The 15,349-nt window shown below is 33.9% G+C and overlaps 1 protein-coding gene across 3 annotated transcripts in view; it reads right to left on the minus strand.

Moving 5' to 3' along the window:
* LOC128990784 (microsomal triacylglycerol transfer protein) overlaps positions 1 to 15,349 on the minus strand; it is a 47,648-nt gene that overhangs the window by 17,832 nt on the left and 14,467 nt on the right. The gene's annotated exons all lie outside the window — the stretch shown is intronic.

The following is a 15,349-nucleotide window of genomic DNA, read 5'->3' on the forward strand; positions in this document are numbered from 1 at the left end:
TAATTTTGAATTACATTTTAATTGTTTATTTGCCCTATTTGCTTTGTAATACGGAATTAAATAACTGTTTGTGATAAATACATCTATTAACAGGTTCACTACCAACCGTCACACTGCTATGTATGTATGTATCCTGACACCTGGTAGGGTGTGTGTTAAACAAACTTATGTGACAAAATGCATTTATGTTGAAGTTCTAATGTGTGAGTTAGGGAATGTATCATATACTCTACACAACCGGACCTCCCTCCATAGATGAATATAAGAGATTAGCTGCTTTCCTAAATACGATAACAAAAACTTTTTAATATTGAATTTGTTACTCTCGGTCCGTTTGTGGCACAGTCTATGTTACGTTTGGTATTATTAACCCATTGCATGCCAAATACGGCTACATAAGTCGGCCAATGTCTGACTTCCTGTGCCTTATACGGCTATAGCCGTATGTGAATAATGGTGAACATAAAGCATTACCGCGATATGATATATCGCAAAGTATGTCAGATAGTTGTGTCAAGACCACATCTGCTATAACAACGCATTTACGCAGTGTCTTGGGTTGACCTTGGGTTGGGTGGCGCGCCAGACCACCACTGAGATCAACGGCACTCTGTCGGGGAAATAAATGTGTGCACTCGAGTTTGAGCCTAAATATCTCTTAGATGAATTATCCGATTTTGTTGAAACAAAAATTAAATGTAAGCTTGTTTAAATACATTTTACGTTGTTAAAATTTTAAAAATTTTCCGTTTACCAGAAAAATTTATATAGTTGAAAGATCCTAAAAAGTACCGGTTTTTAAGAAACTCTGCACTAACACTGAAGTTTAAAAATTAATTGTAAACAAACCACTGAGCCAATCTATCTGAAATGTTTATGGCTTGTTGGTAGGTTCATTGTTAACATTTCCATGCATTATAAAATTTTTACTCACAATAGTTTTTATGCTGCTGTTAATGTTTTAAACGTATGCTAACATTGTTAATACGACGCTAAAATTTCGTTCAAAATACCATCGTGTTTGTTGTGACACAAGAAATAACACCAATACGACAGATCATTAATGCGAACAAAGGTGTTTTTTTAACAGATTTATATTTGTGAAGAAAAATTTCTCCCATGACTGGGGTGACCCCCCCCCCCTTCTTCCACACGTGCCTAATACTGTACCAACACAAGCCAATCACCAACCCAAACCACTCACCAACTCAAGCCATCGCTCACCATCTTATAATAATTATAATTATTTAAGCTACACTCCCTCATAAGTTGAACTAGCAATGGATATTCCTAAGAAAACTTTTTGCATTCAAAGTGTTAAATTGAGAGTTTTCTCAATCAAAATAGAACGTCATAAACTGCGACTAATAAATTTTAAACCCCCACCATGTATTTTTGTTGTCAAACAAAGTCGAGTTTACGAAATTTGTATTTCAATCATAGAGCCGATGCCAAAGTGTCTGATTTCAGCAGACACTTCGATCGAAATCAGACTTCTTGATAACCAGCATCATGACTTATTAAATAAAGAGCGGTAGATATATAATAACCATATTAGAAACATTTGTCTCAAATTACTTAGTCAGTAGTTGCAAATTAATTTCTTCAAATTTTAAAAGAAAGAAATCTTACGGTATTCCAAAAGCAAAACTACTTCGTTTTTGTAGATATTTTTTTCATAGAAACAAATTTTAATCCTTATATATAATTCTGTAAGACGAAATTTTTACCAGAAAATTGTGGACGTCTGGTAAGTCACAGAAAAGTGGGAGGGGTCTTAAATTAAAGATCTTGACCCCAGGGACTCGGGGAAAATAGCAGAATTCCCATAAAGTTACCAGAAAACGAGATACAACGTAAAATGTTCTCCATAATAATAGCATTAGAAGCCATTTAAAGCTAATTTTCGTTTACTTCAATACAGCTGATCGTGATATTTATCATCAAGCCAGTACGCAATGTTAACACTTGGATTACTTATTAGCCAGTCAATTATGCAAAGTACTATATAAAACCAGGATAACGTTACCTATAATAATTGAGACTTTTTACTTACGTTGAGATTGTTACTTGAGATTGTGTTGAGATTGTTGTACGTGAGATTGTTACTTACGTTTAGAACGTGGAAATAAATTATTATACCGTGAAACTTTTTAAATTTGTGTACTGTAACATGAAATAACCACATTAACTACACTACAGTGACTAAATTCAATAACGATTCAAGATTAAATGGAGACTTCTGCTTTGTTTTTATTTCAACACATATGTTCTAGATTTATTCTACATTTCATCTATAGGCCTATTTGTTAATCAAAAGTTGAAGACAAAGTTCCAATGGGAGGAAAAACAATATTGTTTGGAGATTTTAAACCGGTACTGTCTGTTGCTCGCAAAACATTTAAGAATCAGCCGATGATTGGGACTAATTTGGTAGAATATGTAACGTCAATCGCACCTTTAAGAGGAATACCACAACATAAACTTACACTAATTGTAGTTTTTTTTGTTGATCAGAAAAAATCTAAGGTTAAGTTTGGTCAATGCGGATGCCTTTACTTTACACTAATGTTGTTAAACCCTAACAAAAGGAGTATAAACTTAGAAATATTAACTGGGTAGGAATGCTAGCGGGTTTGTCCAAGAACTAAGCTTACCTCAATACAACTTTATTTGCTTTTCATATTTGACGAAGACAATTTCCAAAATTCCAATCAGGGAAGTTTTTTTATCACCATTAACCCCAAGACCAAATCTACCTTAATAAACCAGTATTTATTTTATTTCACAAACAATTATATGTTTGCTGACTTTAGCAGAGTTTACCTATATGTAGTGATTCGAATGATTTATTGAAAATAACATCAACAAAGACAAACAAGACAAACAACAAACTGTTTTTTACACAAAAGATGTGGCGTACAAGGATATCTATTCTGACACATAAATAATATATGTCTTACAGTTTGTTTGGATATTAGAATAATTTGTTTTATATTATTGAGCTTTTTAGGGACTTATGTCCCTACAAGCCACTAGTTAGAAATAAATCAATATGTTCCTAATTGGAAATACCGTCAGAACAATATATTTGCACGTGAAGCCCGTCGGGTTCAAAAAAGCGTGAGGCGATCGGTCACCGGCTCTTGCCCTCACGTTTTACACGTTTACCGAGTGGTGCTGTGCTGCTACCTACCGATTACTAAGTTAATTAATGACGTCACATAATTAAGACGTCAATAATTGAAGGTTTGGGATGTGCCAAACTGCTTTCCCCACTAAATTGTTTAGCTCTAAACAGTAGACAGCGCTAAACAGTTTAATGAAACCGTTGTCAAACAATAGTTTAGCTCACAACCTGTTAGCCTAGATGTTAGCCATCATCCAACTGTATTTGTAGAATAGTATTGTCAGATAAGTTGCCAACAAATAGTTATTATTAAATATAGTTGTTTGGCTCAAAAATAAATTTATTTTAGAAACAACGTGGCGTAATCGTAAAAAAATATTATAAAGGGGGTGAATTTGGTAAAATTAATTAACGTTTTCACTTCTTGAGCTCACTTTGAACATTTCATTACAGCTAAGGATGTGGTGTTAATAAGATATCTAAATTAGTGATCTCTGTGAAGAAGATAAAATGTTCAGACTATTTGAAGAATGAATGAAACAATATATTTGTTCAATCGAGAAATAACTAAGTGTTGATAATGCCGGTTAATTAAAGCCTCGTTGTTTTTATTTCTCTCTCTTAAAAATAAAATAAAGAAAGAATTTTTTTGGTGACATTAATTTGTACTACTCTCAATGGCACTGCTGTGGCTGTCCTAGTAAGCTATGGTTATCTCGGTCCCTACTTTTTATTTGTTGAAGTGCACAGTGTGCCACTTAGCCTTAGAAACCTCTGTGTATTATGATTTTGTTGTAGGCCTAATGAAACCTTGTCTAGAAGGAATTTCCATTGCCTGTGTTACCGGGCAGAAGTTTTTTTTGTGAAGCCGTTCTAAGCCACGCGTGTCTGGTTTTGAACAGCACATGTAATTCTAATTGAAGAAATACATGTGTTATTCCGTTTATCTCACGTTGTTGCATAGACAATACTATGGTAATTTAATTTTAAGTACTCCAATTGTATAACTGGGACTACCTGACGCACTCTTTTTTAAGTTGGTCCACGAAATAATGTAGTATATATTCCCTTGCATATTTGCATTTTATTGTATAACTGCCCGCAAGTACCAGAGTAAGTACTTCAAGATCATCTTTAGTACCTTTGATTTATACATGCGTAGTAGTCACAGAGAGCTGGAACCCTTGACAACCGCAATGACAACTGACCGTTTAAAAAACTGCGTCTGGCAGTAACAATAATGCCTTTGAAGGTATCTATATCTTTATCTTTTGAATAGCTATGCAAAGACAACTTGATGGAAAATAGCTTTTTAATCATTTCGAAAGGATTTGGCCTACGCATTGCATAGTATAACGATAGTTTGACCGTAGTAAGTTAATTTTGCTGTGATAGTGTATGAAATTGGTGTAAATAACTGTTTTGTGGCAATCCTGATTGTTGCTAGTGTCACAATTAGTTTTGAATTTTTCTTCAGGCGTCAAAGATGTCAAAAGGGTGATCACTTAATACGAAGGTCATCGTTAAACATACAGTACATGAACACACGCACACAAAAACCGACTTTATAAACTGCCAACAAGGTACATTTAAAACGATTAAAATAAACCGTTGTATCCAATCCATTTATATTGTTGAACCCAGTAAGCCATTCACGTGTGTCACCTCGACTATTTCGTTTTTAATCGTTTTAAATGTTACCTACTGATTTAACAAATATAAGTAGGTTTTCCAAGTAAATGTACTTTCAAGTAAGAATACATTTTAAACTTGTTCTATAAGCAGACTAATAAAGTTTCACCACTTACATAAATTACCTAAATAAAAAACATATTATTAATGAAACAGGTGCGGTTGAGTTTTATTTGAAAATGGTTAATGAATTTATAACTACTGCACACGATTAACTTGAAGAACCATTAGTTTTATATTTCACATCCCGGACCGTTGCAAAACACGGTTATAGCGGCCACAAAAATATCTAGTAGGCCTAATGACATTGAAATAAATCAGCCAATCACTGTTTTGTAGTATATTGTGAAACATTTAAATTGTTCAAATCAGGTATATTGTCAACGAAAATTTCGTTATAATAATCCCTTATGAAATATTTGTGATGAAGATATGCGAGGGGCCCGAGGGGGTGGCAAGGTCATTCGACGCGGCTCTTCTTTTATATCCGCAGTACTAGCAACGAATACAAGGTTTGTATTCATTGGTACTATGCTTCCCTGGACATCCCAAATACTTTCGTTCTCATCGTTAACAATCATTCACGACGTATAACGATCATCTTATCGTTCTCATCGTGGCTACGATTTTGAATCTACAGTGACTGTGAGAAATGTATTTGAGTTAAGAAAGACAACAAACATTTTATCACTAGCTGTTACCCGTCGGCTTTGCCCCATTTTACTTCATAGTACTGTATTAATAAAAATATTAATTACCATACAGGTTTGGGTGGCATCACAAGATTCAAGTGTCAAATTAAAGGGGATGATGCGAGGATTTGCCGAACTTAATTAGAATGTACGTCAATTAGTACAATCACTATTTACAAATTAGTTATATTGTTGGTTGGTGTTGCACCTAATTTATTACAGTCGTATTCAATCTAATTGATGTCTTACTGTGTAAGTTTTGCTTTTTTCTGTCTGGATCCCAAAATGTTAGTTTGTGCTACCATCATGAATTGTTTACGCTTTGCGTTGTTTATGTATCAATAGTTCGTGGTCAGTGTGTTTTAAATTACTAAACTAAATCGATTTCGAGCAACAGGTACACTATAGAACGTGAGGTAGGCGAAGGACTCTAAGGGTTTACAGCATTCACACACACAGAGACACACCCCCCCCACACACACACACACACACACACACACACATGGGTCACGCGTCGTGGTGTAGGTAGGGCCCTGCTTGCGAGTGCGCGTGCGTTGGTGGAAGGGACGTTACAGTAATCCCTCAGAGTCCTTCGCTAACCTCACGGACTATAGTCAATTTTAAATTATAACCTTGGTTCAGACCTCTTCTGACGGACTTAGGAGATAGGGAGGTCGTCTTTGGGAAACCCCGAAATATGTCTAGGGTTATAAATTCTTGTCTAGAAGCTACGCAGGTCAACGAACGAACGAACGTCAAAGAGATGCCGCTGTCTCGGGGTGGGTAGTCGACAGGTGTTCGCACGGTGACACTATAGGGTGGGAAAGTAGGGAAGGGAGCGAAACCACGTCGGTCAGTGCTAGATCAGCCCATGTATGCCATTCTTATTTGTAGTTTGTAGTATCGGGAAAATACAGAGGCGGGTGTGGCGCCGTTTTCGACACTTCGTTATTAGATCACTGACCTTGGTTGATTTTATTTTTTTCCCATTAGCTACGTTTTTCGCTGTAAAATGGTATGTTATAAACCACACACGAATAACACGTTACCGTAATAATATTTGGATAGACTACCGTTAAACGCTGAAAGAATATTTTATAGAAAAACAACTCACTCATTTCCCCTTAAGCACCACCCCTGCATCTACCCTATCACCTGCGATGGCGTGGTTAGAACATAATTATAGGCATACTTATAATAATTATTCTTTATGTATATTACCATTAAAATAGCTAAAAAAGTTGTTGTGATGGGTTTGGGAAAAAGATTGTGCACTTTTCCTATCACCCGTTCCTATCAACCATGTAATTTTGGCCATAGCTTCGTAAATTGACTACCTCAATCATACTCATACAGATTATTCTACACATTGTATATTAGCCTACCATTAAAATATTTCAAATATCTTGTGATGGGCTTAGAGAAGAGATAGTGCACTTTTCTTGACGCGTGTTCCTATCAACCATATAGATTTTAACATAGCTTCTTAATTTACGGGACTGTCCCAATCATACTCATGCCAATTATTATACACAACTATTGTATGTAACTATTAGAATTGAATTTGATGTGATGGGCTTAGGAAAAGATTGTGTACTTTTTCCTATCACGAGTTTCTAGTTTCACCATATAGTAGTGGCCATAGTTTCGTAATTTATGGGACTGCATCAATCATACTCATTAAACATAACTATTATTCTACACATTGTGTATTGTCATTAGAATAGCTCAAAGTTGTTGTGATGGGCGATATGAAGGAAAAAGATTGTGCACTTTATCCTGACGCGAGTACTGATCAACCGTATAGATTTGGCCATAGCTACGTAAATTACAGAACTGCCTCAATAATAATCATAAAGATTACTCTACACGGTATATTACCATTAGAATAGCTAAATTAATATGATTTTGTTTATATCATATTTTTTATCTTTTGTTTAAAATTGCATAATTTTAAGTAAGAGTACAACATTACAGAGTTGTTTCTTATTTCAGGGATCTATATGGTGGTAGATTTATGGTTGTCTGTAGTTTGTAATAAAAATCTTTTTCGTAATTACCTAAATTATAAAATGTGTCTGTTTACGATATTGTTCTAACGATTGAACCCAATAAACTACACCCAAAAGCTCGGAATACTATCCCCTAAACACAACAATAACTAATGTAAAGAAATGTAAACAAAATGAAATAATTTAGTAAACAATATGAACATGTTTCCAGATAAAATAAAAGTATAAGTGTCTTAATCAAAATTCTTTAAATATGCAAATAATTTTACATGATATTTTGTTATATTTTCTCTTTTCAGAAGACGATCTTTTAAATAATCATTCAGGTCAGCTGCAATTTTGACTCTTCCCTCACTATACATCCATGACACCTTTTCATTTGTAAAAAAAAATCAGTCATTATTTACCACCAACATTAACTCTAGTACATATAACTTAAGCACATCATACAACTTAAACATTCCCGTCCACTCAACTTCATTTTTCCAACATCACGTTCTGTCCAATGGAATTAAACTTTTTAACCAACTTCCTCAACATCTAAAGCTGGAGACTGATTTTCTCAGGTTTAGGAGAAAACTTAAAAAAATTAGGTTGAAAATGCTTGCTACAGAGTCCGCGATTTTTCCACTGACATGTAGCCAGTGATTTCTGTCCTGTTAGATTACTTGTAGGTCAAATTGTTTTAGTTAGTAGAGTTTTTTTTATATTTGATCTTTTATACATTTCATTGTAAACTTGACTATTCCAATAATATGTAATTTTGCAATTCTGGAGTAAAGAACTTACGACTTATGACATTGTTTCTAAATCTCCCTAAAATGTTTTGTAACTTCAATATTTGCTTAGCCAACCTAGGCTAAATTCCTTTGTTAGAGCCAGCTGCAATGATTCTATTTATCAAACGATCAACGAATTTCCATAAAACTACGTACATTTGCAAATTGCACAGTAAACGTATGTACTTCAACATTCTAAGACATAACGAAAAAATCAAAATTATAGATAACGCTATCCCTGGTTTTATTATAGTTAACAGGATATTTGAGAGTTAACTGGCAAATTAATAACCCAGATGTTAATATTGAGTACATGCTTGAAAATAAGGCACGATCACCCGTATTGAAGTAAACAAAATTCCCTTGTTTACGACTTCCAATACTATCCTTATGGGGAAAATTTAACATTATTTCTACCTTTTTTTATTAAATTTTATCAATTTCACTAATGTTACAGACCTTTAACTTTCTGAGAGGCAAATTCTTTAGACTCCCATTATTTTGAGGCAAATAATCACCTTACGTTATTAAATATACAGTATAGATATGTAACCCAATTATTGTCCCAAATATTTGCGCCCCAGCATACAGTTGGTTTGAGATACACGTAATCTAACTAACTAGTGTACATGTTGCTAGAAGTATTACAGGAGTTATTTCAAAACGAATAACAATCATATTCACAATGACTTTTAAAAGAGTCAATTCAAAGATTACCGGTGTGTAACTCAGACCATGTTTATCTTCGTTTTTGATAAACCTAATGCATTCCGGCCGGTTTTATCCTCCTCAAAATGCCTCACTGTACAGGCAACACAGGTCATTGATAGAGCGCCAATTGAGAACGAAAAGTCGTTTTGGTGTAGTGTTAGGGCGCATTTGTAGCCTAATAGTTGAGATTGTTCAGGGTCAGGTGCTGACTGTGACGCGCCACTGTTCTGTAGCTGCGGTCGTTATCACGATTATGCCACCTGTCTATGTTTCGTTGTCGTCGCGTCGGAGGCATTTAAAAGAAAAAAAAAGACAAATAAACAAATTATAGTGGTAACACAAAAAAACTATAAATGCACAAATTTAAGATACAATCATGTTAACACAATCCGTCATAGCGACACAAAACAACGATGAATACACAAATTTAAGATACTACCATACTAACACGATCCGTCTTGGGGTTTATGTTTACACAAACTCAAATCCTACTAATATTATAAATGAGAAAGTTTGGATGTATGGATGTATGAATATATGGATGTATGTTTGTATGGATGTATGTTTGTGACAAGTAAACGCATTAACCACTGGACGGATTTTGCTGAAATTTGGCATGATGATAACTCACATTCCCGATTAACATATAGGCATATTCTTATCTCAAAAATCCTTTCGGGCTCCGTCCCAGTGGCTCTATAGTTCCCCATGTTAACCTTATGAGTATTCATATTCAAAGGGAATTAAAGAATTTAGTCAGCTGTTTCAAATAAAAAGTTGGTTCTATGATATGCAAAAGCATTAAAAACTTACAAGGATTACCAACAGGGTGCAGCACTATTTTTTTTTAATTATGACAACAGCTAATTTGCAACCAAAAGGTGAGTGAGCGTAGCAAACGAACTTCATCCTGGAGGCGAGTTAGCGTAGCGAACGAGCTAACCTAAAGGCAAGTGAGCGCAGCGAACGAGCTCCAACCTAAAGGTGAGTGAGCGAAGCGAACGAACTTCAACCAGGACGTGATTGAGCCATGCGAACGAGCTCACTTATGAAGTAAAACGGGGTAAAGCCCGCGGGTACAGCTAGTAGTAAATAAATGTACTCAATGCGTTTCATTGAATTGAATTGAAAAATAAATAACAGCTGATCAAAATGTAAACATTTATGTTCTCCATAAGGATAACATGGGAACTTTCAAAGCCACTTGGGCAGAGCCCAAGGGCCTTGTTCAAAAATGGCCAGTTTGCAAATCTACGTGACACGCTCTTTCCAATGAGACGTCAATGGATAAAATCGATTAAGAAATGGCGGAGGAGTTCAACCCGAAAAAGTTTCATGTAGCGTATTAAGTATATAGATTTCTAACAACAGCTGGAGTTTCAAAACAATGTTTGTTTCCCATGTTAATCTTATGGAGAAATACGAAACTTTAAAGGCCCTCAGGGTCTCATTCTCTAATTACTTATCTAAAAAGAAAGTTTCCTGCACAACTTCACGTTACGATCTTTCCAATGACACCAAAAACATGTCAATCGGTTCAGTAGTTTTGGAGGAGTATTTGTCACAAAAATCCTGCTTGCGTATTAAATAAGTACTAGTGTACATGTTGCTCGAAATCGAGCAACTGCAAAGAAGTAGAGTAAAAAATAATCAAGTTATTGGTTAAAAAAAACTATGTTTGTGTAAAAACATTCACATGAAGTAGAGGATTTGTTTGATTTCTCGATCAGCTGTTTCGTTTCTAATGAATTAATACTGTCTAAGATTTGTGATTTTAAATACATCAATTATTATAGTAAAGTTTTCTAAATATGGTAACTTATTCTCAACTAAATTTTACTATTCCCAGCATGAAAATAAAGTATTGAGATCCATTATGAGTAAAGTTTAAGGCACACAATCCTTGATTGAAATGTAGTATACATTAACAGTCATAATACACAGCAATTACTATGTAGTAGACTTTGACTATTTTCAAGTAACAAACATATGTTTCTATAAATAAAAATGATCTCCCTTGTTATCCTTATGGAGAAATACAAAACTTTAAAGGGCCCCAGGGCCTTATTCTCTAACTATTTCCTTAAAAAAGAAGGTTTCCTGCACAACTTCACGTTACGCTCTTTCCAATGACACCAAAAACATGTCAATCGGTTCAGTAGTTTCGGAGGAGTAATTGTCACAAAAATCGTGCTTGCGTATTAAATAAGTAAATAGATGTATAGATGACATTCAACCAGATACATTTATTAAGGTTGTTGCATAACCTAGGGAAATTCTTTTTTTATTGTAAAAAATTTTAACATGTTTCTTTCTTTCCAAAAAAGTTTCATTATAACTAACCATCCATGTATAGGGTGTTATGACGTAAGTCCCTAAAAAGCTAAAAATTCAAAACAACTTATTGCAATATTAAAACAAACTAAAAATCTAAATAATTATCTGTCAAGATGGATATGCGGATATCCCTGTACAACATATTTTTGTGTAAAAAAGTTTCTCTGTTTGCTTTGGTTGTTGTTATCTAGATATATTAAGAGACGCTTATTCTAGACGCTTGAGGCACAGACAATATAATACTTTAATGTTTCCATTGTCTGTGGTTATGCTTAAATTCAAGTATTTTTAGTTACATCTTAGAGTTGTTTGAAAACTTGTTAGAAAATTATTTTGAATAACTCTATTTGCGTCGTCAATGTTCACCTACATTATTTCTGCTCTCAGTTTTTACTGATAACTTTTAATGTAAGCTAAACGTTCTGCTTCAATTCGAGTTAACATGTTGCAACAAAGTTTTTCCAGCATTAAGAATTGAAGAAAACTGTTGCCTTACTGATAACCCGTGTTAAGTAATTTAGTTGGGTTTTTTTTAGTTTGGTAATTTTACATATTTTATTTGAGACATCCTCCTAAACCAACGATTTTTTCGTATAGAATCCCGAAAAGTCTCCGGATTACCAACTGGACAGCCATAACACCATTGAAAGTTGGTTAACTTAACGTGTCTCTCAGTCTCAGAATAGGCTATGCCTCGCATCAGAACGTTCTTACGTTGTTTAGTGGAGTTTCTAGGGTTCTCTTAATACAAGTCCCAAAGTTTTGAAAGTATGGATTCGTTTGTCGAAATAGGTTAGTTAACTCTTGTAGCTATAAGATTTGGATAGCAATTGCAACTTTCTCTTTTTGAACAGCGTATATTATTTGCCTTAGAATCATAAAAATAAACTTGATAGACCCTACTCGATCGTTGAATACATAAACACTAATGCCTTCATTTATGTTTGGTCTAATATTGCCACTAAAGCTTTCAATAGCAACTTCTCATTTTTGACTTGAAATGTCTGGATTGTGTTGGTGAATTTTCTACCTCTCTTTTCTACTCTCCTCATACGCTTAAGATATCTATAATTGTCTCATCCTCCCGTTTTCAATATTTCTTATTTAAACTTGAGGCATTTTCTGTTCTTCCAACAAAACTGATTACCGGTAACTGTTTAACTTGTATTGCAAACATTAATATTTACTCCCAAAAAGCTAATGAGTTTCTTTTTATAAACAGCTGTTTTTGTTTTTAAATTTGTTCTATATATTTCTTAAGGGGAAACCCCGACCTTTGAGAGGGTCTCACGCCCTTAAGAGTTGGCATTTAAAAATTCTAACCTTATTGCAAAACTACATATTGAGACGAATTTTTTGACACCTTAAACTTAAACGTTGAAATTAGTCCGCAAATAAGGGAGGAGTTGCGTTAACAAAAAACGGCTTCACGTATTATATATATAGATTTACTTACTCTAATTTTGTAATCAAAATTCTTCTTTGAAATTATTTTCAGAGATTATACCATACTTAGGAGATTATAGATACTTTATAGAGCAGTCTTTGATCAATAGCAATTTATCATAATGATTGAAAACATTCAACCTGTAATCCGTTATGTAAGCAGCCTTTCACATAAGGCATTTCTGATTGTTAAAATTGTTTTGACAAACTTGACAACCCATAAATAAACCAATGTTGATTATACACAAAATAAATTACGTAAAAAATGTACAATTCTAAGGTACATTAAATTACATTCCCAACTGTGCATCGCGTTTCAAAGAATTGTATAGTATCATTTTAATTGACCAAAAGGATGCCAGATTTTAAAGTTTTGTTCGGTTATATTACAACGTGATAAATCAATTTTATTAGATAAGTCTTTCTTTCCTTTCTGAGTGTTTAAGTAGGAAACTTATCTAATAAACTGAGATAAATTAAGTGTGTTCTGTGTTTCGTTTTATGACAACCTACGAAAAAGTTGAATATGTAATTTCCTCGCAAAGGGTCTTTGTTGCACTCCAGAAACTATTCTCGAGCCACAGCCGAGAGAAATACCAACAACACTTTAAGCGACTGCATTTGTGAAACCCTCCCAAATCATAATTTTTACTTGAAGCGAAGAAGTGAAAAATATATAAGCAACGAAACACTCTTATGAATGGACGCACGACTGTAGGTTGTTAAAGCTGATTATTAAAAAAATTTCTCAGTCCAATACAGAACTGATATAGAACGCACAAACTTTTTCCCGAAAGAAAACACTAGTATAGCCTAACCTGTGTCCCGCGTACTCGAAACTGACATTCCGGGATACCAATAATACTACTTTTGACTATTGATGCAAATTCTGTTTCCAATAGTCAATGCTAGTACTTTTTAGTTTAATGTTTAATCCACTTTAACTTTAAAGTTATTACAGACACATAACTTGCAAACAATTTATTTATCTCGCTTATATTATTTAGATTTGCCTTAAAACAGGATCGGCTCAAAACTAAAAAAATAACCGAAATAGTTATAATTCTAAGCAATGGACAGAAAAAACTCTAATTTGATCTTCGTTACTTTGGAGAAAAAACAACGGTTTTGTTATACATGCGTAGCGGGTCTAAAGTAGAATTTGGCCAGCTAATGTAAACGTAAACAGCTGTATACTGTGGCCGTAACAGAAAGCTATCGCGACATTTAAATTTACTGTAGCAAACGCGTCGATTGATTTTTTAGGTAAGGATATAGCTTAATGTTGCATTCTTGTTAATATTTTGGCCTATCAACGGTATAATCTACAGTAACACAATCGTAATAAACAAAATGAATGAACCAATAATCAGCTGCGTATTTACATTACCAGAACAGGAAGTTAAAGGCAGTGTTATGTAAAATGTCACATGACTACTTTATAACACCATAGTATACTTTATACAATATAGCTTTTTAAGTTTAATCCATTATCTCACACCTACGATTAACTTGAAATCAGGATAACTACTCTTTTGAATTTTAACAGCAGAAAGTTTTTCAAGAAGATAAGGCAGTCCTATTATACATGTACTAACTTACAAATACAACTTTTTAGTCTACTCCTTTATCTAAAACCTACAGGAATATTAAAAACGGTAAAACTCTTTTGAATTTCGATAATGGTTATATTTTCAGGGGGTTAAAGCAGGGTTATTCAACATGTCGCATGACTAACTTATTTTTATAAATTTTAAATCTACTGCTTTATATTTCATTTACAAATACCTTGAAAACAACACAACATTTTACAATTTTGGTGAAAGTATTGTGTTCGGGGAGTTAAGGCACTGACATTCAACATGTTACATGACTAATTTGATTTTAAGACTTTTGAATGCACTCCTTTATATTGAACTAACAGATATCTTGCAAACGGCACAAATATCTTCAATTATGATGACAATATCGTTTTCAGGGAGTTAATGCAGTCTTACTCAACATGTCGCATGACTAACTTATTTTTACAACTTTCAAGTCTACTCCTTTATATCACGCTTGACGGTATCTTGTAAAATGCACACCCTTTTTGAATTTGGATGGCAGAACTATTTTCAGAGCATTAAGGCAGTGTTACTAAACATGTCACATGACTTACTCATTTTTACAACTTTTGAATATACTCCTTTATATTACACTTAAAGATAGCCTATCTTAAAAAAGGTACAAGCTTTTAACATTTGGATAACAGAACAGTTTTCAGTGCGTTAAGACAGTGTTATACAACATATCACATGACTAATTTAATTTTACAACTTTAGAGTCTACTGCTTTACATCACGCTTTAAGATATCTTGAAAAAGACACATTCTTTATGAGTTTGGATTGCAGAACTGTTTTTGGGGCCTTAAGGCAGTGGAACAAGTCGTATGACTATTTTTTTTAAACCTTAGAGTCTACCTTTTATATAACACTTGATGATGTCTTGAAAACGGCAAAACAGTTTTCAATTTTGATGACAGTATTGTTTTGAGGAAATTGGGGAAGTGT

Source organism: Macrosteles quadrilineatus, unplaced genomic scaffold (assembly GCF_028750875.1).
Source record: "Macrosteles quadrilineatus isolate MER2022 unplaced genomic scaffold, UCM_ALF_1.0 Scaffold_3__2_contigs__length_128488019, whole genome shotgun sequence".
NCBI lineage: Eukaryota > Metazoa > Arthropoda > Insecta > Hemiptera > Cicadellidae > Macrosteles > Macrosteles quadrilineatus.